The following is a 26264-nucleotide window of genomic DNA, read 5'->3' as shown; positions in this document are numbered from 1 at the left end:
TGGCTAGGAAGGTAAAGGTCTTTCTTCCTGTAAGGTGCCAGAATGTCCTGTTCATAGGGAGCAGATGATACTGCTCCCCCAAGTTGTCCTTTGAAGCTCAGGACCCCAGAAGTGGGCTCAGGTGAACCTCATGAGGTTTAACAAGGTCAAGTGCAAGGGCCTGCACCCGTGTCAAGGCAATCCCTGGTATCAACACAGACTGGGAGATGCAGGGATTGAGAAGAGCTCTTCATTGAGCTCAGGTTTTGAGAGTGCTGGTGGATGAAAATCTGGATGTGGACTGGCAATGTATGCTCACAGCCCAGAAAGCCAACCATATCCTGGGCTGCATCCAAAGAAGCATGGCCAGCAGCTAAAGAGAGGTGATTGTGCTTTTCTGCTCTTCTCTCCTGAGGTTTCATCTGGAGTCCTGTGCTCATATCTGGAGTCCTTAGCATGGTAAAGCATGAACCTGATGGAGTGGGTCCAGAGGAGGACTACAAAAATGATCAGAGAGTTGGCATACCTCTCCTATAAGGGCAGACTAAGAGTGCTGGGGTTGTTCAGCCTGGGGAAGAGAAAGCTCCTAGGAGACCTCATGGAAGCCTTTCAGAATTACAGGGAGCTTTTAAGAGAGACAAAGAGTGACATTTCAGCAGGGCTTCTTGCAACAGGATGAGGGGTAATAATTTTAAACTAAAAGATAGTAGATTGATACTAGACAGAAGGAAGAAATTTTTTACACAGAGGGTAGTGAAACACTGGCCCAGATTGCGCAGAGAGGTGGTAGATGCCCCATCTCTGGAAACATTCAGGTCAGATTGAATGGGGCTCTGAGCAACTCAATCCAGTTAAAGATGTCCCTGCTCACGACTAGGGGATTGGACTAGGTGACCGTATAAAGGTGCCTTCCAACACAACACATTCTATAATTCTGTGGCAATGCAAAAATTTCAGCTCTGCTGAGATGATCCCACTACACCATCCCCTGTGGTGTCCTCTAATGTGAATACCTAGTGCTTGCAGCATGATCTGGGCATCTGGCAAGCCCATAGCCCAGGGTGAGCCATGGGAGTTTTGAGCATGTCCCCCTACACAGCTGGGATCATCAGTTCCATACTTAGGGAACATTTCCAAAGGGTGATTACACTCTGCTCTAGGAAGACAGGACCTTTCCCAAAGCTCTACAGTGCAGACAGGGTTTGTGGCTTGAGGTGGTGTTCAGCAGGGAATCCTTGGATTTGGTTGGTGCATGGAGCCACAGGGTGGGATGGTGTGAGTATGTCTACCATGACAGTGCTGTAAGGACTGTCCTGCATCTTGGTAGCATATGTTAATTCAAGTCCTGTGTGCTAGGTCTAGAGGCTGATACCCCCACATCTGCAGTCTCTGCATCATGGAGCCCCATTACTGATGATCCCAATGAGATGGGCCCCTTGCTGACAACATTATTGTAGCTATTTTTCCTGCAAAATTTTGTGTCTAAGTCTGATGAGCATCTTGGTACCCTTTGGGGGCACAAGTGTGTATGAAGATAGCTGAGATGAAGACGTGGCTGCTCTGGAGGAGAACCAGAGCCTGTCTTTGGTTGTTGGTCAGATGCATGGGCTGAAGGATAGAAAGGCTTTTGTGGGAGTAGCTGAATTAGGACAAAAATCTGGATTGGAAGAGGTGGAAGGTGTCAGCTTGCAGGAGTGTCTTGGGACATGAATCTGAGCAAAGTAGTGACCAGGGCTGATGGACCAGCTTGCTAGTGTCTTGCCTGGTTCCACCTCAGATAAAAAAAAAAAAAAAAAAAATCATTGCTGTGAGCCTTAGGAGGGAGACTTCACATGAGACTAAAAAAAAAAAAAGCTCTTGTGGATCTGGCAATTGCAGTTCTGAATGCTGAGGACTATCTGGAAAGTGAGGGTAAGCAGCAGCTAACATGGAGAAATAGTGAGTTAAATGCTGATTGAGGACTGGAGTCGGCCCTGCAGCACACCTTGTCCTGGCTCCCTGGCAGGTCCCTGCGCTGGCAGAGGATGCAAGGCAGAGTTTCTGCCAGAAGATGGCGCTGATACACTGAAGGATAGGTGGAAAATCGCTGTGCTAGAGCTGTGTCTAAAACTAGACTGGGAGAGCTGTGGACCTGAGCTCAGCTCTGGGTACAGTGATGGGTGCAGTCCGGATTGTACCCTATTTCCCAAGGACAGGCAGCCTCCAGACAAGACTTGCTCCGTGTTTTGCAACATCATTTTAAGTTTTTCCTTAGCAACTGGAGCCAGACCATACACAAGTCTTGCTAGCTTAGTATAAATACTTTCTCTACTGCTCTCTTAAGAAGTATGATGGGTACTGGTTGCTGAGCACTGCAGAGGTCTGACATGAGCATAACAAAATGCAGGGAGCTGCCCCAATTTGCTCACAAGAGACCCTCATAATCCAGTGTCAAGAGAGTGGACAGAAACATGACACAGGCTCTGCTCAGGTGCTTACAGCAACTAAAACAGTGGTAATCGGAGCTACAAGGTATGAATGGAGTTGTCCTGGACACTGTGCCCTGCTGCTCCTGCCCCACCTCTCGAAGGACCTGAAGTAGCAGTAAATAATTCCTACACTGTTCAAATGAGAGTTAGTTCATACAGTGGGGTAAATGCCCCTGGCTGACTGAGATCTTCCAGATCTGTTGTCTGAGCATCAATATTGACTATTTCAATGCAAAGGTGATGGGAGACTGACTGCAGTTATGGTAGGTGAAAGGACAGTGATGTCCTCTGGGGAGTGAACTTGAGCATGAAGTAGCCCAAAGGCAGTGCCCAACCTAAGCTTGGTGGGTTTGCCATTTCCTGTATCCAAGAGACTGAACAGGTAAGACTGCACCTGAATTAAGATGAGAAGGTGCTCTGATTGTCAGGGTGTGGCACACCTTGCATCCGGTTTGTGGGGGTCCTCGGAAGAAGGATACTATGCGGGGTCTGGTGAAGCTGTGCACGGAGAAGCCTTGCTCCTTGGGAAGCTTCTTGTGGCTCAGCTTGGTGCTTCTGTCTATCAGCCTCTGAGCCATGGGCCTCGTGGGGAAGAGCCCATATATCCACTTGCAGATGGGGCTGGATTTAGTGTTTTCTGTGGGCCGATATCCCCCAAATGCTATTAACAGAAAGGAGAAGAAGCAATCGTTGCCCATTTTATGATGGTCCTGTCTCCGAGCACACAGTAAAACTGCATAGCTGTATGTCTTCAAGTTCACCACTGGAGGGCTGCATCTACCGTTGTTTAGGTTACACTGAAGCCAGAGCACCTGCTGCCGTGAGAAATGTGTGGGGCCAGCCTGTTTGGGGAAGGTTGAACTGCAGAAACTGGGGAAAAAACTGGTTGTAGACTTCATCAAGTTGTTTTTTTTCCCCCGTGTTGGAAGCTTTGTGGTTAGTTGTGAGGGAAAGGGGGAAATTGCCTCAGGACAGTGGGGCTGTGAAAATAGGAGCTTTAGTGTGTTTTTAGGCTGGGTTCCCTCTTTCATAAATCAAGTGCTGGAGCCATGATCTTCTGACAGAGGTCCCTGATCTCCTGAACATACTGACAGCCAGTTATTTATGTCTTGCCTGAGCTGGATGGTAGGAGCTGCTGGTGCAGTGGCTCAGTCCCTCTGATCTCTAGACCTCAGCCCTCCTCAGCCCTGGTAGGCTGGTAGGTTTCTGTAGAGTCTAACTGAAGGGCTGAGCTACCTTTTTCTGATTAACTCACCAGAGAGAAATGTGGCAGGTGAGCATCTAAACTTGGCCAAGGCAATGTCTTACCTGCAGATGCATTACAATATGCTAAAGAGTTGTGCTCCTCTGAAGGTCTCTGGTCAGCCTGTGGTGTTTTTTTTCAACATCAATGACACATTTGCAGGTTTCTATTCCAGCTTTTCATTCCTATAGCTTACAGACAGAGCAAAGCTTCTAGAAACTGAGGAGCAAGGCAGGTACTGTCCCCTTTTTAAATGCAGGTGATTCCTGTGAAGTTTTATTATTGACCCTTGGGAAATGCTTCCATGGTGATGGGAAGCCCTCGGGATGATTCCCTCAGTGATGACATGCACTTAACAGGGTGACTTTGTTGCTTGCCCAGCTGGACTTGTCATCACTGCCATTTTCTTATGCCATCTTGGGCCCACACTTTTTAGGGTCAGTGGAGGGATTCAGTTAAAAGCAGAAATGGATTTAATAAAAAGTTCTACTTGGTCTGCAGAGGGCAGCAAATTGTTCAGAATACAGTAGACTTCTCCCATGCTAATTTTAGCAGCTGCAGCTATTTTGGAGAACTTTGCTACAGCTGAGAAGAGAAATGTAGCTCCAGTACAAGGATGAAGCACCAGCCAGTGTGGGTAGAGCAGGCACGTCCTCCCTGCTGGTATAGCATGTTGCTCTTCTCCACAGCTGTGGTGGAAATGGGTTTGCCAGCTCATAGAATCATAGAACGTTTTGTGTTGGGAGGCACCTTTAAAGGTCAGCTAGTCCAAACCCTACTGCAATGAGCAGGGACATCTTCAACTAGATAAGTTGCTCAGAGCCTTGTCCAACCTGACATTGAACGTTTCCAGGGATGGGGCAATCGCCACCTCTCTGGGCAACCAGTGTCAGTGTTTCACTGCCCTTAGTGTAAAACTCTTCTTTGTTACACCCAGTCTAAATCTCCCCTCTTTTAGTTTAAAGCCATCTCCCCTTGTCCTGTTGCTACAAGATCTCCCTGGAGCCTTCTCTTCTCCAGGCTCAACAATCCTAACTATTTCAGCCTGTCTCATAGGAGAGGTGATCCAGCCTTCTGATCATCTTTGTGACCCTCATTTGGACCCACTCCAGTGGCTCAATGTCTGTCCTGTGCTAAGGACTCCAGAGCTGGACACAGTACTCCGGGTGAGGTCTCACCAGAGCAGAGTAGAAGGACAATAGACCAGTTAGAAACTACTTGGTATAAAAATAATAGTACTTTGTTTTTTCCAGGTTACAATTTCATTACAGTATTACCCCTCACACACATGCACACATGTGCATGTGCCTTCTCCTGAAAAGACAGAGGAGCAATCAAAGAAGGGCTGCCAGGTTAAAACCACAGGCAAGTGCTTCATGGATAAAGTCCTCCTTGCATTGTTTGCAAGGGGTTGCATGAGCCTACAAACCCCTCTGCGCCTGTGTGTTTGGCGCTTCTTGCTAGATGTTGGGTAGGTAGGTGTTTCGATAAATGCTTTTGAGGACTTCTTAGAGATGTCTTTCATGGAACTTCACATTTTTGAAAATGCATTCTAGAGGAATGCCACACCTCTGTGTGTCTCTCCTTCCCCTACTGCATGACACGTTTCCTTTAAACTCCTTAAAAAATATGATAAATCAATCAAACAATATCATGCTTCAGAATCACTAATGGGATCCAGTGCTGGTCAGTGAGCAAATGGTTTCCTTAAAACCTCTTGTAGGAAGGGAACCACTGGTAACAAGGGAACCAGTTGTATTATATGTCTTATGTCCTCTTGGCATAAAAATTTTTTGTAGTGAGTTCACTTGGGAACTTGTGGTATTATTTTCTTTTTGGTATACAGAAGCTGGGCAGAAATGTGCCAGGAGAAGCAGTCGTGCAGCTCAGTTTATTCCTGTGGAACCCCTTCTGGATCATCTAGAGCTTTTATAGGCATGTAGCTGGTGGCAGCATCTCCCTGTATACTGAGTAATGATGGACACTGTTATGGGGAAGGCCAGCAGTGCTTGCTATTTAGCACAGTGAGCTTGAATGTGCATAAATGGAGTGAAGTGTGGGTCTGTGCATTGTGCACACTTCTAGTCAATCCACTTTTCCTGTCTATAGGATGCTGGATGCAGGAGAGTGTTATGGAAGGCTGTGCTATAGTTAGTTGTAAATGTATTGCTTTTCTATGCAAGGCAGCTTCTGTTTCAGTTCAAACATACGTGTAAATGGATGATAGCAGACAAGACCCAGCTGGGATAAGGTATTAACACAGTAAAACAGGATTGAACTGGTTGTTTTGGGGTGGTGTCCTCATTTCAATGATAGTTGTGATAGGGTGGTTCAACACACAAGCTTGTGTGTTGATATGGGTCAAAATAGCACTGCACTCTCATTGCTAGACTTATTCATGGAACTGTTTTAGGGGCTTATCTAAGCTTAGAAGAAGATGGCAGGTGAGATTTTGGTAAATTCAAGCTCGATATCTCTCTTGGGCTAGGTGGTGACTGCAGGACTCCTCAAAGAGAGCATCCAGTCTTAACATGGAGACTTTCTCCTTTCCAAGCAGACTGTCCCAGTGGTCACAACCACTTAAACAGGTGGCTCTCAAAATTTTTTCCTTATTTTATGGGTCTTGTTTCTAATTGGAATTGGTCTGGACTCAGCTATGAGCATCTGGCTAAGCCTCTCTCTTAGATTAGGAATCCCTTTTAAGCGCCCCTTATCTTCCCCATGTGAAGACAGTGTAATCAAATTGACTCCCACTCTCTCCCTTCGGAGACTAAATAGATTGATCTCTCTGCCTGTGGTTAAAAGGCCTTTTCTAAACCTTCCATCAGAGCTTTTCTTGGGTGTCTGGGGCTGAAATGGGACTGTAATCACTAAGTGAGTCTTAGGCTAAAGTGATTTTTCTAAAGCATGGCATGAAGCATTAAGGATTTCTTGGACAATACAGTGAAGTCTTTTTTATCCAGTTTATTGACTCTTGCCTTTTTATGTTTGGTTCAGTATTTTGGACACTAAGATACAAAATTGATTCTGGATCTATCACTCTACAATGTCAGGAGCAAGCTACATTGGCTAGGGGTGCAGATGCCTTCATCAGGATCAGATTAACCCTTCTCATTAATTTCAAATTGCACTGGAGAAAGGAAATGAAGCCAGACATATCCGCTGGCAGGGGCTTGGGAAAAAGGAGCTTTGAAGTCCAGAGAGCCTAATGCTCAGTATGCCTTCTGCAAGAGCTAGTGTGAGAGTTATAGGGCACATGGTGTCAGACAAAGGTTGTATTGGTTCCCAATTGGGATCAGAATAGTTTATCATTGCCTTACCTCTGCTGGGAAAATACTATCTCAAATTCTCTGCAGGTAAGATATCCATTTTTACCCCTACACCAAGGGCATAAAACCCCCACTGCATATTGAATGAAAAAATAACAATAAAAAAGAAGATGGACAATAAAAAAAAAGAAAGAAAATAGGCAGGAGAAGTGGCTTGCATTTTCCCTTTGAGTGCTGCTCAAGCTGTTGTCTGTAATTCACCCTCCTCTGTCTGGAGAGCACTGGAGTTCAGCAGGTCATGCAAGTCCCAAATGCCTTGGCACTTGCAGCCATCACAGGTCTCTGTGAGACAGCAGAAGTGGTAGGCATCAGTGTTAATTAGGAAATCCCAAGCCTGGGAAATCTTATTCTGTCCCTCTAACATGAACTTTAAAAAATCTGAGTGGCTTCTGTTGTCAATGTTAGAAGCTGCTACTGTAGAGCAAGAACAGGAAAACCAGTTGTTAAATCAACATTACATGAGTATTTATAGTGCTATGACTGATGAGGAGACAATCTTACTGAGACTAAAAATCTATTCCCATTGCTGGATCTGCTTCTCCCAGAATGCCTTGTGTTACACTAATTCTGTCCAGAACATGCCCACAGTTGTTCATGGCAGTAAATCCTTCTCCAAGGTGATTGGTGTGTGACAGTAGGGTGACCCTCATCCTGTTATGTAATATTACAAGCTTGATGATTTTTTTTTTAATAACTGGTTTCATATTTGCCTATTTTTGAAGTGCTTTGTGGATCTATGCTTCTATTTCTCAGTGCTTCCATCAGACTTCAGGAACCACTGTGGTAGTAAATTCCACAGATAACTTTGGCATATAACCAAGTGAACTTTTTGGAAAAGATAAAATAAAACAGAGTATTGGATGGTAGAAGCCTACAGGGTCTGTTTACTACCTTTTTCATGAAGGAATTAAATGCATTAAAGTGGTTCTTGCTTTGGGATGTGTGTTTAGGGCTGTGTTATTCACGGGAGCCCTAGAACTGCACTTTGTCATTTGCTCATATTTTGTGTACAGTCTAGTTTTAATCCTCCTTGTCCTGCAGCCTGAATTCCAGTTGGGTCCAGTTTCAGATATGAGCACCACCAGTAAACTGCTTGTGCAAATGAACACTAAGCAGGCTGCACAAACTGTATTTGGATAGGAACGGTTACCTCTGTGGGCTAAACTGAGGGTTATCGGTAAGATTTTTATAGTGGAATAAAAACACATCTTTGTGCATAAATTAGAGTGTCAGAAGCAAAATTTGTTGCTTCTCTTTATTCCTCCTTTTGTTCCCCTCTCTCTCCCCAGACAGCAATGTGCAGGTTGCTTTGCATTTTCAAGCTGTGCTCTCGTTTCTGAGTTCAGGGTGCTGTGCTGCCTCAAATCTCTGCAGCAGCCTGGGTCAGTCCTGCCCATCTGATGGGCTCTTGGCCATTCTGCTGTTAACAAGATGTAGACAGTGGAAAGGGCATTTCTGTGAGTGACAGCATTACAGGCCATCAGTCTGAAACAGTAACCCATAGATGCTCACACAAAATGTGATGCTTTCTGCCATGGGAGAGAAATGACTTCCACAAAATTACTGTGGAACAGCATTAAACTTGAGTAAAGAGCTGAATTAATCACAGGCTCCATCAGTGCGCTAGGGAGAATGGCACAGATGAAGGAAAATGAACCACTGCTGAGAGCTGAGCTAGCACCCAGCTGATGAGGTGCCCTCCTCCCTTCCTAGAGACTCGCAAAAGGATTTTTCTCCCCCTTGGAAGTCAGGTGGCTTTTCAAATGTGGGGAAGAAGATGACACTAAACATATGTTCTGCTTCCTGTTAGCTGCTGTCTGAGATTTTGTTCCTCCTGTGTATGATTGATTCTTGATTTGTTTCCACACTTCTCTTGCTGTGCCCAAAAGCAGGAACAAAAGGGCAGAGGAACAGCAGATATGTGAAGATCAAGAACAGCATTCACCACCTACCCGTCTTACTTTTGGGTTTTTTTGGTCATATTTTTATGCTGGGTAGGGGCTTAGAGCATTCATTGATTCCTTGTTCCTACTTAGTCACTATATCACTTGGTCTCCTGCTTCTCCAAATCATTCTCACAAACTTATTTCAGCCCTCACCTGGAACTTTTCACTTTCTCCCTCTAAAATATTTTAGCCAGTGTTTCCTGATAACTCCCAGATCTCTAACAGCATTTATTCATAAAATGAGATATTTTTGGACCATATACTGCGTTGCTTTCAGAGATTTAATATAACACAGCTTCCCAGACTACTTGCTTTGGGCACAACTGGCCTGTAAAGAAGGTAAGTAGTGGTTTAGCTAATTTCCGTGCCATCAGAGAGGTGTTTAAAACCCTTTTACAATACAACCTAATGAAGAATTCACTCCTAAATGGCAAATAAGGTGCAGCATAGTCCACAGATGGGCTTATGCACTACTGGTCTACTATAAAGTGGTACTGACTATGATGAAATCATGGATTCTTAGGGAACTTAGGGATCTGGATTTAAATAGTGCCACTAGAAGGACTAGGGGCAGAGAAAGCAGAAGTTTGTTTTTATAATCCTCTGTTTACAGGTATCAGTCACAATCCTCTTGAGGCTTTAGTATAACTTAGGGATAAGAGCATTCCTAATGGGATGTAGAAGCAATTATGTAGGATAGTTGACACTGCTGACATGTGGTTCTGGCCAATTGTGAAATCCAGCTCTTGAAAGGGCTTGTAAGGAACTCTACAGATCTAATTTAATTGCCTATCTTGGGTTTGACTCTGTTTGACTCTTTGCTTATAGTGTTCTGCAGAAGATGGAGGTTCTGCCACCTTTTCCAGGGAGTGTATTCCAGTGTTTCATTCTACTTAACATTAGAAAGCTGACCCTTAGGGAGAGCTGATTTAGACCTCACTGAATTTAAGGCCATTGTTCCATCCCCAGTATACAGAGGAGTTTTACAGCCTTTCTTTGTGTATTATCTTTTAGATGTTGGCAGCCTCTTCCATCCCCATCCCTTCTTTTCCTCTTCAAACTGCAGAAACTGCAGTTGTAAAAATCTGTTTCTCAGCAGGCTGGCCATGGCTCTTGGAAAGGCATCTTTTGCTTTCTCTGGCTCATACAGTGCTCTGGCACTGGGGAAAATGCAAGCTAACTGGCATTTACCTACTTTTAATTGGATTGAATTACCACTCACATTGGAGAAGCTCCAGCACTACTTTTTGGCATTTTCACAGTGTGCTAAGGCTCTACCCATCTCTGCTTTGGTAGCACTGCCACTTGTAGGCACACTAGCAGAGGCATACCTGTGCCTGAACAGATTAGACTGGGCACTTTGCCACTTGTCTAGGGGCCAGTGCTTTACTTCCTGGCTCTCTGGCACCTGTAGAGGCTGAGGAGTGGATCAGTCCCTTCTTGTCTACAGGTAGAGACTCAATTCTTGGAGCTTTCTCTCTGCAGCTCCCATTGTGAGCTCCCATGGTTCCCTGAGGAGCCACAGCGCAGCTGTCCGCAAAAACCCAAAAAAAAGTCCTGGAACTTTGAGACACTAGAAGTCTTCATCATACTTCAACCCAGGCTGTGCTATTAGCCATGGAGGTTCTTCTACTCAAAGGAGAGGGAAGGCAGACTCCGATGGTGTCTGCTTACACGCTGTCAGCTCCTCCGTCATATTCACAGGTCAGAATGCTTTCCTTGGTGGATAACAAGGCTGTGCCTACCCCAGTATGCACTCATGCTACATATTGCACAGGTCATCTTCAGTTATGTCCTGGCCCAGGCAGTGCTGGATCAATGCTGAGGTTGCTTCCTGTGTCTCTGGGTTGCATCTCTCCTACCAACCCTTTCTGTATATTTTTGGGTTTGAGTCAAACCAACCATGTCACGGTGTGTCACTTCTGCAAGCATCTGCAGGACCCAAGTTCTCTTGGCAGAAATGTCACCTGTTTCCAGCTTACTCTTGCAAAACCATCCAATTTGTCTCCTTATTTAATGCTTTAAATTTTCTGGACTGCTTCTCTAACTCATCATGTACTCCTCTGCGGTGTCTGTGTACCAGAGCTTCAGGGATGCCATATACAGAAGAATTGGTGTGCTGGAGCAAGACTGAACAGGAGAACAGTCAGATTTATTTATTTTCTCTGATTGTAACAGTTGCCTTCTGGGCAAGAACTGGTGACCTGCCATGTCAGTTCTGCAGTTAGTTATAAGCAGCCTCATATCTCTGTGCTGGGCACAGAGAAGAACCTATTTAACACATTTACCACTCTGTTTTAAAGTAGTTTTAAAAGTTGTGAGTGCATGATGAAAAGATGTGCAGAAACAGTTCAAATAAATTTTGCTTCTACAGCTTCTGCTGAAATGAGTGGGTTTTGGGGTTTTGGGTGTTTGTTGGTTTTGTGTGGTGTGTTTGTTTTTGTTTTTTTTTCCCCTAAGAAAGGTTGTCTTGGCTTGTTACTTGCCTGCAGGGTTTGTGCCAGATGGAGATTAATAGCAGGTACATAATATCCTGCTGGTTAAGAGGTCTGAAAAATTTTTTTCTCCTTTTTCTTGCTTTTTAGAAGGGTCACATCTATGAATAGGCAAAAGCCTGAGTTTTGCTATATTCAGCTAATTTGTGTGTTTAAAAATGGCATTAACATTTTCTGGGATGCAGTATTTTTGCACTTGAACTTCATTTTTCTTTGAATAACAGAAGTGAAAGTCTCAAATCTCTCTGAGACTTTTACAGTTACTTTCTTACCATTGCAGCTAAGTCAGCAGAGTTGTAAGTATAGACAAGGACCAAAAATCATCCCAGTACTGAAGGACAAAATCTGTATTCACCTTGTCCCCCTGTCCAGAAGAACAACTGCAGTGTACACTAGAAATTAATTTGAGAGATAAATCCTGACATTATGTAATTCTAAGCATCTTTTTCCTATGTAACTTCATGTTAATTTGGCATTTACAGAGTCTGTATGTTTGTTAAGGGTATGAGACAAGGAGGGATGAGACTTTAGGGTACAAAGGATGAGATAGGATGGCTCAGTCTCCCATCCTTGAAGAAGTTAAAAGCTAGTCAGAGGCTGAGGCTGGCTATAGGTCTTTGCATTATTTTTTTTCTTAATTAGGACTTCAGGTTCTCCTCCCCCTCTACTCCGCCCTGGTGAGACTGCACCTGGAATACTGTATCTAGTTTTAGGTTTTCCAGTTCAAGAGAGACAGGGATCTACTGCAGAAAGTCCAACAGATAGATGTGAGGATGACTTGAACATCTCTCCTATGAAGAAAGAGTGAGAGAACTGGGGCTGGTAGGCGTTGAGAAGACAAAGCTGGGAGAGGATCTTACTGACATCTAAATATCTGAAAGGTAGGTGTCAAGATGAAGAGGACAGTCTCTTTTCAGAGGTGCCCAGTGATAGGACAAGGAACAAGAGATATAAGATGGAACACAAGAGGTTCCACTTCACCATGAACAGAAGCTTCTTTAAGGTGAGGGTGATGGAGCACAGGAACAGGCTGCCCAGAGACACTGTGGAGTCTCCTTCTCTGGAGACTTCTAAAACCCACCTGGATGCATTCCTGTGTGGCCTGCCCTAGGTGATCCTGCTTTTGGCAAAGGTCCCTTCCAACCTTTAACATTCTGTGATTCTGTGAAACCTTGTTTCAGTTGCCTACAGGACCACCATAGGGAAAACCATATCATGACTATTCCCCTTAGGTGAGAAACTGCTCTAGATGCGACAGGAGAGTACAAAAGCTCAGCACCTCACACCTGAAGCCTGTTTTGCATTGAGGTACCAGCCACTGCCACCCCAAATCAGAGAATAATGGTGTTAAGGACAGCTGAACCACCAATGGACTTCATCTAGATTCCTTTGCCTGTAAAGTTTTCTTTTCAGAGATGTGCAGGTCAGATGTGCAGAGATGAAGTGATCAAAGGCATGATACAAAGATTCCCTGGAAGTAATTTGGGTCAACTAAAGTTAGAAACTGTCCCCCACCTCACAACAGAGATGTGAGCTTTGAAGTCAGAGAGATTATCAGAAAGACAACACAGTAGATCCAGGTTTCCCCAAATCCAGTTTCTAATTTGCTGACTCAGTGCCCATTCAGGATTGTGTTGCCGGATGAGGACAGTCTGGCTGATCCTGCCCTGTGAGCTGCCCTTGGCAGGGGTCAAAAAACTGTCAGAAAACATGATGCTGCAACATATTTCTGGAAGACAGTTGCTCCTGACCAAACAAGCTTGAGACCAATTTAGGCTGAAGATCAAAGGAATTGAGGGTCCTTGTATTTTCCTCCTCTATATGATGTGGACTGCAGGAATAACCACAGCTCTAATATATTCTGTTCATTAATTTCAGTACTTTGGCTTGTGCCTTCTGGGGCTGGTGACAGAATGCAGACTTAATATGACCATCCCATACAGTTGAAGGAATCCTGTTCACAGACTAAATGGTCTTCTAGGAGTTGAAGAGTGCAAGCAGAGGCCTAATGAAATCCAGATCCACCAGAAACTGGAAAGAGCAGCCTTGATAAAGCCACAGTTTTGCACCTATGCTCGCTTCCTCTTTGTCACTTTTACTTTTTTTTCCTGCTTGGGAGAAGATCTTCATCTCTGTTCCTTTTTGCTGTTTTGATGAGTAATCCTCTTATTGGGGAAATCCCTGATGTATGGCTGGCTTTTCAGATGGCTCCCTACTGCAGACTCATAACTTCGAAGTGACAGAGGGCTGCAACACAGTCAGTAATCCATGGTCTTGGGGAAACAGGCACTATTGTAGAGATGCTATCTTACCTTTGCAAGTAGTCTTATGGCAACACTTGCCTACAAGTCTCAGCCTAATGAATCTCTGTAAAAGCTTGGACTGTTCTCCCTCTGAAAGCATTTTATGTCCAAATTTGTGGAACTAAGCGAAGCACAGCCTGAAGCAGAAACCATTGGGCCATGGCCCAGTTCTGACATGCTCAAATATCTGTTACAAACTAGTAAATGCCTTGATCCTGATCCTGATGTATTCGTCCAATTAAGGCTAGTCAGGAAGTTAAACTCCCTCAAAAAGTCTCTAAAAAAGGCTTTTCTGCACCCAAAAGATGATTTGTGTAGATGAGGCTCACTGCTCCTGGACATCTTGCTACATTCATTCTTTCCACATCTGTGTGACACTGGGTGGCATTGACTTGATGGGCAGGCAGAAGGGTAGCACTGGTGTGGGTCATGGATACAAGCACAAACCACCTGTTTTTCTGTCTTCTGTTGATTCTTACTGTTTTTCTGCAGGTGTAAGAGGACATCAACCATCAAAATAAGACTTTTTCTGACTACAGAGATTGGAAGTATGGAATACAATGCAAATAATGAAGCTAACTCTTTTGTGCATTCAAATATAGTATCAAAATAGTGGGAGATATTTAGATTTCTGTGTTCTTGCTTTAAAGATGTCAAGTATAATTTCTCTCATACCCCCACGAGTCTCCTACCTCTTTCTCCCATTCATTCATCATCTTTTCCTCTTCCTGGTTTCAGTCTTCCTTTTTCCTAACCAGTTTATATCCTTGTCTGTAACTTGCCCCTTGCAAACTTTTCCTCTTCCACTTCTTACCACTTCTGCATTTGAAAGAGTATGATGTGCTTCCTCTTCCTTCAGCATGCCAAGGCCCAGGAGGACATGTAATTGATGAGAGGGCTATCAATCCCATCTGGACCTGGACCTGCCCACAGTAATGGCCAGTTGAAATAGTAAGGCACATCTCATTAAACAGGGTATTTGGCTATTTTAGAAGCTGAAATACCAAAAATAACAACTGTGGATCTTCATGTGGTGAAGGAAAGAACAGGTGGTTATGAAATCACAGAATGACAGAATGGTAGGTGTTGGTGAATGTTAGTCTCCTCCTACTTGTTGACATGCCACAGCATGGGTCTGCTAAAGGTTTTCAAATAAAATCTTTAAAATCCTGTCCTATCTCCCAGATTTGGCACCAAGGACCAAGCCAATATCTTCCTGTTTTGCTGTGTTTGTTTTTTTTTTCCCTTGGGTGCCACTAACCTGCTTGGCTTTAAACGCTCTCCAAAAATGCTCCCTGAAGCAGCTGTATGAACACTTCAGCAAAAACACTTAATGTTAAGCTGAGTAATAGCAAGAGCTATGGTGGTGTAAATCAGGCCTATAATCTGAGCAGGTCTGGTGTATGATTAATCTTTGGGGAGTTCCTGGGTAGCAACTTGCAGGTCATTAGTCTATAAACTCCCACAGGTCTCAATGGGTTTGGGATTAAGCTCTGTGTATGAATAATCATCTAATTAACCACCTCAGGCAAAGGTTTTAGAAACCTTCAGTCCCTGCTCTTGGAACAGGTGTGTGGTTTTAACAAACTATGCCAAAATTTGATTGTATAGTTCATTGCCAACTTCAGATGTGTCTGCTCAGACTATGCCTTACTGGCACTGGGAAATGCAAAGCTCCTCAGCATGAGTGACCTGGGAACAAAGCCTTTACCCTATGTTTGTGTTGCTATCCTATGCAGCAAGGGAGGGATAAATCCTGGTTTCCCATCTTCTGTGCACAATGCTGCCACAGCAAGCTAACAGGAGTCAAGATAAGTTCAAAGAGAAGGTAGTTTTCATCTCAGGTGATGCAGGAGAGTTTGAAGTTCTCATTTATTAGAGAGGGAAGCTGTTCTCAACCATGAAATGAACCCAGACACATTTTCCTTGAGATGGTTCCTGAATATGATAAAATATTAGAGTCTTTTTTTGAGGTTAACTTACAAAGAACTTTATGACAAAAGCTACAGAAGGCCACCTGCACTTTTACAGGTAGATATCTATGACTCTAATTCAAATTATCTGTATTTGAGAACTCTTTTGCAGAATTAACATGCCATTTCTCATCTGTGAGCTTAACAAGTACTTCAGCCCTACTTTTGAGTGTTTCTACATCTCTCTAAGGAGAAGAACCCTCTGGGTAAGCATGGAAAGTCCATGAGTGATTTCTCCTTTGGAATGTCTGTTGCATGTGGGCTTTGAAATGTCACATAGAGTTGCAACTTTAACTTGAGCTACAGCTCATCTTTTCAATGGGTGTTCCACCCTTGCTGACATTATGCAGAGAGCACTCCAATTCATCACACTCTGACAAGGGCAATGCTCAGCAGTACAACTGAGCTCTGCAACTGCAAGGTCAACATACCAAGGTCAGCAGTTAATATCATTTGAGAAAGCTAGTTTCTCCTCCATTGCAGAAGGCTTTCCAATAGCAATTTTCATCTTTAATCTATTTAAGCTCCTAGATGTGTGTGCATGCTGCAGAGTGCTCAGGGAAGCCTCTTCTCTTGGTAAATGGCAGACAGCTGGAGTTAAAGATAGGGAAACTTTTCTTTCATAATTTTGACTATTGTTTAAAGAAACTGGAAAATGTTTGTAATGCAATTCCTTGAATAAAATTTTTCAGCCAAAGGGTCTAAAATAAGTTTTTGAAAACTCTTCAATAGATAAACTTTAGAAAAGTGTCTTCTAAAATTGCTGTCTGGAAGGAAACCATTGCCCAGTTTTTTGCTCTTTTGCTTTGCTGCCGCTTGCTAAATATTTGTAAAGCTCTTACAGTGATTTAAGTAAGAAGAAAAATATAATTAATATTCACAATAGAAACAAATATCTATTTTAAAGGTACTGTTCTCCACAACAAGGCCACAGATTTAATAGGCTTTTACTGTATTGTTGATAGTACAATGCTGTGGCATTGATCCACAGCTATAGGGAACAATCCAATTACTGTTCAATTGAGTCAAAGCAATTAGTCAGCTTAGGCCAGGGGGTAATGCAATCAGCTGAAAATGTTCAACAATCAGATTTGCAGAGAGCTGAAACTCACATTTTTCTTTCTCAGATGACTTGGAGATCTCATTCTAACTAAGAAACATGGGAAAAGCAACAACTGGTGAAAGCCACAAAAGTCTCTTTGAAGTCTGTGGCCAAGGTAATGATGGTTTATAAATAGGTAGGTTCCTTTTGAGATACTCATGAGCCTCTCTGCACTAGATTCTCCTTTAACATGTGCTTAATTTCTAAAATACATCCAGACTTACCTTCAGACTTTGATGCTTATTTCTTTACAAAGGGAAAACCGATTATGAAAATTTATTGTTAGATCTGATGTGTGAGGACTTAAGTGGTTGCTTAATTGGATGTTGATGTAAAGTTGGGATATCTGGGCACTGGCTAAGCAAAAAATTGTATATACTAACTAACCAACTAACTAAGGTTTCTCTGGTGTTATGAATATTGGAATCTGGAAATTGTTTCTGTTTTTAGTTTTTTTTTCTTTCTTTTTTCATGTGGCATAGCATTTGGGTGATTGTGTTGCCTGTATCAATTAAGAGATGAAAAGATTCAAGCTACAGCATTATGCCCAAGTATTTTATGTTCTTCCTTGCAACTTAATGATCTTCTGAAGGCAGAATTAACATGACCAAAGCATTAAAGACTCAAATACTTTAGTATCATGCTGAATGAGTAGTTGATACATTATGGATCTGACTTGTGTTTCACAAGTATTATATTCCTTTATACTTCTTTGGGGATTATTTCTACTCAGACTAATAGAATGCAGCATCCAAATGACCTTGTTTCTAATTGAAAGAATTGGAAGAACGTGCTTCATAACTGCAGAGCATGGCCTTTGCCAACCAAATCTCAGTAGAGTGCAACTGTTCCTATCTAAGGGTGATCTGCTTACAAATACTTTCTGTTAACCTGCTTTATTATCCTGAAATAATTGACTGAATGGTGCTTTTGTGTTTTGTGATGGAGAAGAGCTGGCATGTTGCTTCTATGTGAGAACTGACAAAGTATGGTTTGAATAGTTTAACTCTGAAGATCCTAATCTGATGCAGGTGTTCTTCAGGCATGGTCTGCATAATATCTCAGGGGCTTGATTCCATTATTTTGTGAAAAGTTAGAAGATACTCTGATTCTTCCAAAGCTGAATATAATCTGTGTTTGAGCAGAACAGGCCCAGGAGAGTTTGCAGTATTACAAATGTGATTCCATCTGCACTCGGCTGAAAGACAGACTGACCCAAAGCCAGTGTCTTTTGAACTCATCTCACCACCTGATAGGGAAATTGTATTGTAATGCCCTGTAGGGTGAGGCTGTAACCCCCAAATGCCCTGGTCTCTAAACTTTGATTGGAAAGGATTTCTTCTAATTAAGTAAAACTGTAGAAATAATGCACAGGTTGTGGTTTCTTGAATGCTGAAATTAAAACTGGGTCATGGCAGCTGTTTCAGAATTTGGCCTTTTGCCCACATCTTTGCCTGAGATATCCAGAGCACAGACTGGGGACAGCTTCTGAGATAAATAGGAAGCCTCATTTGCACAGTCTTTTGTGCAACTCTTAAAGTTAAACATCTATCAAAGTGAGAGTTTGTCTGGGTAAAGGAGAGTAGTTAGGGTTTTTCTTGTCTAATTAACAGATTGAAGGCACTGATGTGGAACGGAAGAGCTTGGGCTAAGTTCCAAGCCAATATACTGCTGTATGTAAAATATACATCTGCATTAATAATGAAATGATGGGGTTTAGACTCTGTCTTGCTTCTAGTGTTGGTAAAAAGGTTTAATGAGTCCTTATCTTATGTCTTCACACCAGAATGGATTTACAGGATGGGTAAGGGGGAGTGAAAAAGAGACCTCGAGGTGTCTCCCCCAAAAGACCCCACTCCAATATCAGCTGTTTTGGTTTATACCATATTTGCAGATGGATCTGGCCCTTGTTCTGTCAAAGGGGGGGGGGGGTGGTGGTGGAAATTGTTATCCTTGGAAATTCTGAGTGCATACAAAGTCTTTAAGTGTGAAAAAGCTTTTTTTCTTGGTTCTTGGGCTATCTGGAGGCAATTCCTGAGGTCTGCCCATTTATGTCCTTGCATTCCAGAGAATTTGTCACAGGAGTTGCAAATCAACTGTTGTAATGCTAAGTTAGAAATATTTGGGGAAGGCATTAAAGTAGTTTTTTAGAGGGTTTGTGACATGCTGTGCCATTATGTACTCCTGTATGAAGGCTGAATAAGAAATCAACTGAATAGCTGCACTATTCATGTAAGGCTTGCTAACCTATGAATAATGTGATCACCCCAGACACAGCATTGTGAATTTTATATAAGCATCTTTACAGTATTTTTATCTGTATTTGCATGTCTTGAAGGGAAGAAAAAAAAAAACCTATGCTTGTAGAATCAAACTTTCAGTGCTGGAGAACTTGGCTCTGGTTTCTGCCTGTGGTATGAAGAAATGATGAGTGTTCCTTTAAAAAGAGAGCCAAGAGACTGAGCAATTTTATACTGACTTCATATATCTCCTGTGGATGAGCCTGACTATGCTGCATGGTGCCATCAAACACTGGTAGTACATGAGTGTCATGAAAGGAACTTGTGCCTACTGAAGGAAGTGTCCACCTGCTCAGATACCTCTCTCCAGTTATGCTGTGTTCCTTAAAGTCTTCCTGCCTTTCACAAAAACAGAGAAAGAGCATGATTTCATGGCTTCAGACAACTGGAGGGTGCCTTGATGGCACAGACTTTCTGTTTGCCTGGTGAATTCCTGTATGATGCTATGCAAACCCAGCTCTTCCCAGGTAGCCACCAGCTGTCCTCAGCTTTCAGGACCACTGAGAAAACTGCAGTGTGGGAGGGTGTGTGACAGCTTTCTCTTTTTAAGTGAGAAATATCTACTACCTTACCTACTCACCCTGATTTTGCTGTCTTGAAGTTCATGTTGGTGCTCAGCTCTTAAGTTATGGTAAGTGATAGCAGAGCTGGGTTGTCACTCATTGTGGACAAGAGCTAGAAGGAAATGAGCCTTACTTTCTCAACTGCCCTCTAACACTTTCTAATGATTGTGGATGGAAAAGACAGGGGGACTCAAGACTGGTATAGAAGGAGGAAGATGCTCCAAGCTTCCCTGTGCATCTCCTGTAAGCTTATCACCTTTTGACATCTCTCCTGTGATGTGTAGCCACCTTATTTCACCCATGCTTGCCCTCTCATATATGCAAACCGTTTGCCCTATGTGCAAATCTGTTTGCAATGTGCAGTCAAAATGAGAGAAAGGCCTTTGACCCTCACTCAGACTCTGTGAGCAAATATTAGGAGAGGCAGGCTGACTTGGAGAGTCCATGTTCACCTCTTTTACTGTATCAGGACATGTTCCTCAGGCTATTTATTACATGCTAGAACCAGCTTCACTAGGAGTGTGGCTTGTGGGGATCCAAACAATAGGTTCCTTTGCAGGGAATGCACTACATTGACTTGGCACTGCTGCCAGTCACACAGTTACCCTGTTAGAACAGCTGAGATAGGGACAGAAGGAAGCTGGGTTCTAACTGGATCCCCAAACTGAAAGTCTTTGCACAATGCATTTCAACAAAATTGAGGAAATGAGAATGCAGGGGTAGGAGAAAGGGTAGGATTTATCTCTAGAAAAAAATGACAGAAACTACTGCTTTGGATTTTTTTTTTTTTTTGGCTTTTGCAGTAGATCCAAGTGTCCAGGTAGAATTTGTATGATTCCTCTCTTGTTCTGAAGGGTTATCTGGGGTATCTGGAGTCAGATTACTGTTGCAATAGGGATTTGGCAATGGTCAGGTTGTGTGGAGCACCTGAAAAACCTCTCCCTCTGAAGTTTTTTGATCTCCACCCTCTAGATAAGATACCACATGATACAACCATCTTAGGTGTCAGTAGAACTCATTTAACTAAGTGGAAAGAGGCAGGAGCATGGATCATATAGGTGTGTAGTTCAACCTCTGGACAAAACTGCTGCTGCTTATTCAACTTTGTGATCGATCACTTCTTTACTGTGTTCTGTCATGTTGTGAGTCACTTAACCAGAGAGGACAACCCTTCTCTGTCTACTAAACATTGCAGAAAGGTTCCTAATTGAGTGACTCATTGCAGTGTATCATTTTTTACTGTCAGCACTTTTGCTCATTCATCCAGGTGTTGCTTTTGATGGGGTTTTTGGTGCTGTGGGGTGCATGACCATCTGATTACAGTGAAAACCTTCCTATAGGTATGTCTCACCAAGCTGGTCTGGTAATCAAACCACAAGCATTCTAACATGAGACAGAACTCCTCCTCTTGATCCTGAGAGCTGTATCGTTTTGTCACATCTGACTAGGTATGTTAGTGATAATAATGTGATGTGTGTTTGAGCTGTGCAGATTGTCAAAATGGACAGAGCTGTGAAGCCTTTGAAGATGCTGGAGCCTGCCCAAGTCAGCTGTTCAGCAGGTGACTTTCATATCTCATGTCCCAGGGCTTTTTGTGCCTTTGTGCATGGAGGTATGAGGAGGTGGCTCTGAGAAAAGGAACAGAAAACACTTATTAAATGTTTCTAGGTTGTTTAATGTAGTCCACCTGTTGTTTCCTGGGCCTAGAATTTTTTTTTCTTCCATGGCTGTAATCCTGCTATATGGTCTTATACTTGACACGTACTTTGTGATCATTACTTGAGATGTCTCAGCCCCCGGCACAGCACAGTGTGCAGAGCCCAGGGGAATTCAGCCAGCCAGTACACCTATGCTGCATCGCTCAAAGCTGAGCAAGGAGCCAGCTGAGGCTTGGAGGAAGCAACAGTCTGTTGGGGTACTAATTTGCTGCTGCTAATACCACATTGTTGCCTCATCTATGTGCTGATCTAGAGCTAGGTCTGTTTATCTCACATCCCACATGTTCGTTGTCTCAGTGAGCTCTCTGCAAGATTAGGAAGTTTGTTTATTCCTTCCTCATCCATATCTTGAAAAAATATAATTCATTAAAGATGTTAAAGCTCTGAATACCATGGCGAAAAAAGTCTAGACTGTATGGAAGTGGATTGTGAGGACGTTAAAATAATATTTGCTTTGCAGTGTCTCTGCTGTCACTGCATCTCTTGGGGATTCCCTTTCCCATCCACAGTTCTCTAAGATTATAACATCCCCTAGGGGATGTTCTTGGGAAGCTTTAAGTGCCCAAGGCTGTGCTGTGCTCCCACAACTTGGTGGGAGTTAGTATCTTTAGTTGCATTGCTTGGCTGAGAAATTGCTGACAGGAAAAGTCTGTACTGGTTACAAGTAATACTTGCTGAAGAGTAAAACATGCTTAGGAGGATGTCAGATTGCTTAAATCGATTACAGTATGCTTTTCTTGGACATGCATTTCTTGAGGTCTCTGGATTCCTGGTTAGCATCTCCTAGGTGATTGTCTGGCCTTTGCCACCCCAGCTTTAGCATGATACCAGACAGTGAAAAGGAGTTTTTCTAGGCCTTTCTCAATTTCCTGGCATTTTGACTCCTAGAAATTTAATTCCAAGAGGAGATCTGTGCTTGGAGACTGGGTCTGAGCCAAGAGATCACTGTGGTATTTAAGATGGAGAGACATCTTACACGCACTTGAAGTGAGAAGTGTGCAAAGCTCAGATGAGTGCCAGGATTGTTTTTAATGGAGTCCCATGAATGCATGTGTGATTAGGGACTTTCAGACCTAAAGTATAAGACATGAGGTCTTGACATGAGAAGGAAATACTTTCTTGCTCTTCTTCCCAGGTAAGCTCGGTTTGTAGTCCCTTGTTAGGATGAGTCTGGCAAAGCAACAGCCTGCTCATGTTACAGCTGGTTCAATTGCTGCAGGAGCTCCCATACAGACAAAGCTGTGAGAGTTCTAGCAAACTAGGTTTAAGCAATCAAAGCCCATAGCTCTGCAGATGAATTACCTGTATCATGGATAGGGAATTCAGCTTTCTGTATATCTGCAGCTATTTGTAGATGCTGCTTGTATTTTCTGGGTTGGTATTTTTGTTTTGTTTTGTTTTGGTTTATTTGTTTGGGTTTTTTTTTCTATTATTAGCCAGTGACACTGCCTGATTTATTTAGTCTCCCTGATTGGAAGGCAGCAAAGTCAAGAGGTCCTCAGCAAATTTGTGATGCTCTAGAACACGGTCAATAGCTGTTTGGAGGAATGAACAAATGAGCTGAAAACCAAATTATAATTTAGCCACATTTAGGTGCCTCTATATCAGCCAGGGATTTTTCATTTTCTCCTATGTCTTGTTATATTTTTTATTCATATTTGAGTCACGTGCAGGAGAAGTTTCAGATCTTTCATGTCAAGCTATAAAGAAATGTAAAAGCAATACCTTTTTCCAAATATTCTGTTCTAACCTTCAGGTGGATTGCCTGCTATTATCCTGCTGATGAGAAAGAGTAATTCTCCCCAATGTGTTTACATGCTACATCCTTTGAACTCACGGTGATCTGCAAGCATTTTAGCTCTTAATAGAGTCATTCTCTTGCTGTCTTGTAAACAAATTGAAGAATTAATTGCAAACTGAGATAAATGGATTTTTTTTTTCTTTTGAAAGCAATATTATGGAAACGTTTTGGGTGGAGGAAGGGATAACACACCCAAAAAAATATCTCTCCTCCTCAGTATTTGGCTCAGGAGTATGTCTCCATTTTTAATTAACCATGAGTGTTTTCAAGTCCAGATTTGTCAGTCTTCTATATTGTAAACTTGTGTGAGTGCCAGAACTTGAGTTTCTCTCTCTTTGTGTGTATTCAGGCACAGTGGTGCTGGCCAAAACTCTTTTTAATGTGGTTTCTGACTACCAGGCTTTGCTAGAGCCAACTGATCTCCAGCCTAGCTCCAGCTGCAGAAAGTCTGAATTTTCCTGAACACAGAAAATCCAAAGATGGAATGAGACTTTCATGTGGAAGTCCTCCAACACATGCAGGAGTGAGGGAGAAGGCTGTTTTCTAGCACAGTCCAGACACATTCCAAGTCTCAAAATAGTCCCAGCTTTTGAAATATCCACCTCGTTTGGAGTCTAATGCATCCCTCATGTGATGCTATTGGCAGTCACAAGCAGCTGTGTGTTTAGATGTCCACTCACAACAAATGTAACAAGTAGACTGTATTCTTGCAGAAAGTCTTCAGGAACACTGAGATAGGCAATGATAACTTTACCAGAACTGCTGCCTTATTTGCAACTGCCAGGCAGTCTTAGAGTAAGTCAAGTATTCCATCTCATAAGATATTGTTTTCCTAGTTCTACTATGGGACTTCTTACAGATCTGTGGCCTGCAAACACCATACTGCAGGACTGGTTTTTATTTGAGGGGAGATGACAGGACAACTGATATAGTTTAGTCCTGGATATGGGCTGTGTGGAGACGTATTGTCCTGGGCAGGATGTGTATTTGCACTGTTCTCTACAGACTCAAGATGACTCAGGAGACTTGTGTCCATCTGAGACAGCTTCCAGAATGCTAATTGTGTTTACCTGGATTTCCAATGTCAGGAGAGAACAGCATCAAGCCTTTAGAAAGGAATAAAGCAGTTTTATGGTTCTTCTGAAACTCCATGAGGAGAAGATGAGGGGAAAGAACAGTGATTAAATAAATTTTTAGCTCATTTAATAAGTTATGCTTGGGCTGGGGAAAAGCCGTCAGGAGAACATTTCTGAAGCCTTTTAAATCAAAACAATCCTAGCTTGATGGGAAAAACTTCGAGTCTTCCAGAAATAACTCATATGCTAACTAGGATGCTATATTTTGTTTATTTCCTATGGATGAATCAGGAACAGGGTTCACTGTAGCATGTGCTGTATAGACATATAAGGCTTTCAAGATGGCTCTGAAGAGTTCTCTGAGAAGGAGACTGTGACAGGCCAATTCTTTTTTGACTCAAAACAGCACATGTGGTAGGGCAGGGCTGTCAGCCCCTAATAAGTGTATTGTCTCAAACGAGGCGTGATATACCTAGACTTGAATAGACAGGGTGATGGCCTTAATGGCTCATCAGATGGCTTAACAACGAAAAGAGATAATTTCTGCATGAATTACCTCTTTAACACCACCGTGGAAAGGCAATGTTTGGAGAGGCACACACACCACACCCCAATCTTAGCATGACCTCCCCCGTTGCCCAGGGTTGGTTCAGGACATGCGGTTATGAAGAGACACTTGATGGGAGGGTGACATGAGACAGGGGAAGAAAAGGTGTAAGAAACAAGGAGGAAAAAGAGTAGCCTTGGTAACACCAGAAGGAAGTCTAAATTAAATTCCAGGGTGTTTCCCATCATCTGCCTCATCTATATATTCTCCATTTACAAAAGCTCTTGTTAAAAATGATCGTTTCAAATTATATGAATCCTCTCATTTTCTGAAACTGGAAAAGTTTGAATATTTCTCTGCTTCATGTTGTTGAAGATCTGTGGACAAGAGGATTCTTGAATAATCATATACTCCTGGTAAATGCACACTTGCCTAGCTTCCTATGTAGCTTTCTTTAGCAGCATTCTCTTCCCATCCTATCTAATAACAAGCTGACATCCAGAGAAGTAAGGCAATTTGCAGGAAGGCAGTTTGCCCATGGGATGTCAAGTTCTCTCCATTGCCTAATTTCTAAGGGGTACATATTTACAAAAAGGATGATGATGGCATGGATTGTGATGACTACCAAGGAAATCCTATTTCTTTTTGGTGGTAGAGAACCTATCCCAGTGTATTACTGGTATTTCTTGTCAAAGCAACCTGCAATATGAAGCTACCTGTGAATATAAGACATGGGAATAATTTTGCAATGTGACCCTTCTGTTTCTAGGAACGTTATGACAAATGTGTTAAAATGGTTTGTGTGGCACAGAATTTAAACAGCTTTTAAAGTATCTGGCTCCGCTTAAAGGTGCAAGATAATTCTGTATTGCATAGGCTTCAGAAAGTTGGACAGATATGAGTTTAGCAAGGGGTTTGCCTTGCCAGGCTGTGCTCTTTCTGGGAATAGGCTAGTAGGAAATATATAGTTGAGAAGGGACTATCAAAGTTTTCAAAGGATGACAGTGCAGAGGCAGGTTCATTTGCAGGTCCAGATCCTGGCTCTACAGAGGGCCACCGTCCACTTGGCAGAGGTTTGTGTAGCACATCCTGGGTGGGACTTTAGCTCTTATGTTTCTTCACCGAGGCTTTCTGGCCTGAAATGTTTCAGTGTGTGTGTTTGCTACAAAAAATGTGTGAGGAAATGCTCTTTTGGAGGAGATAATGGGCTCTTGTATGGCTCTAACCTGTCTTAAAATATGAATTGTTCTATGACTAACGAATTCTTTTAAATTCCTTTGAATAAAAGATAGGAACATCTTTACTGGTGGAAAACATCCCATCTCAGCAGCTTTTTTCAGCCACAGAAAGCTGCTATTTGGTTACATTACTTTTATGGATTTGTAAATATTACAAAACATGATGAGTTTAAATTTTCATGC

This window comes from Indicator indicator, chromosome 4 (assembly GCF_027791375.1).
Source record: "Indicator indicator isolate 239-I01 chromosome 4, UM_Iind_1.1, whole genome shotgun sequence".
Classification (NCBI taxonomy): Eukaryota; Metazoa; Chordata; class Aves; order Piciformes; family Indicatoridae; genus Indicator; species Indicator indicator.
Note: the sequence above shows the minus strand (reverse complement) of the source record.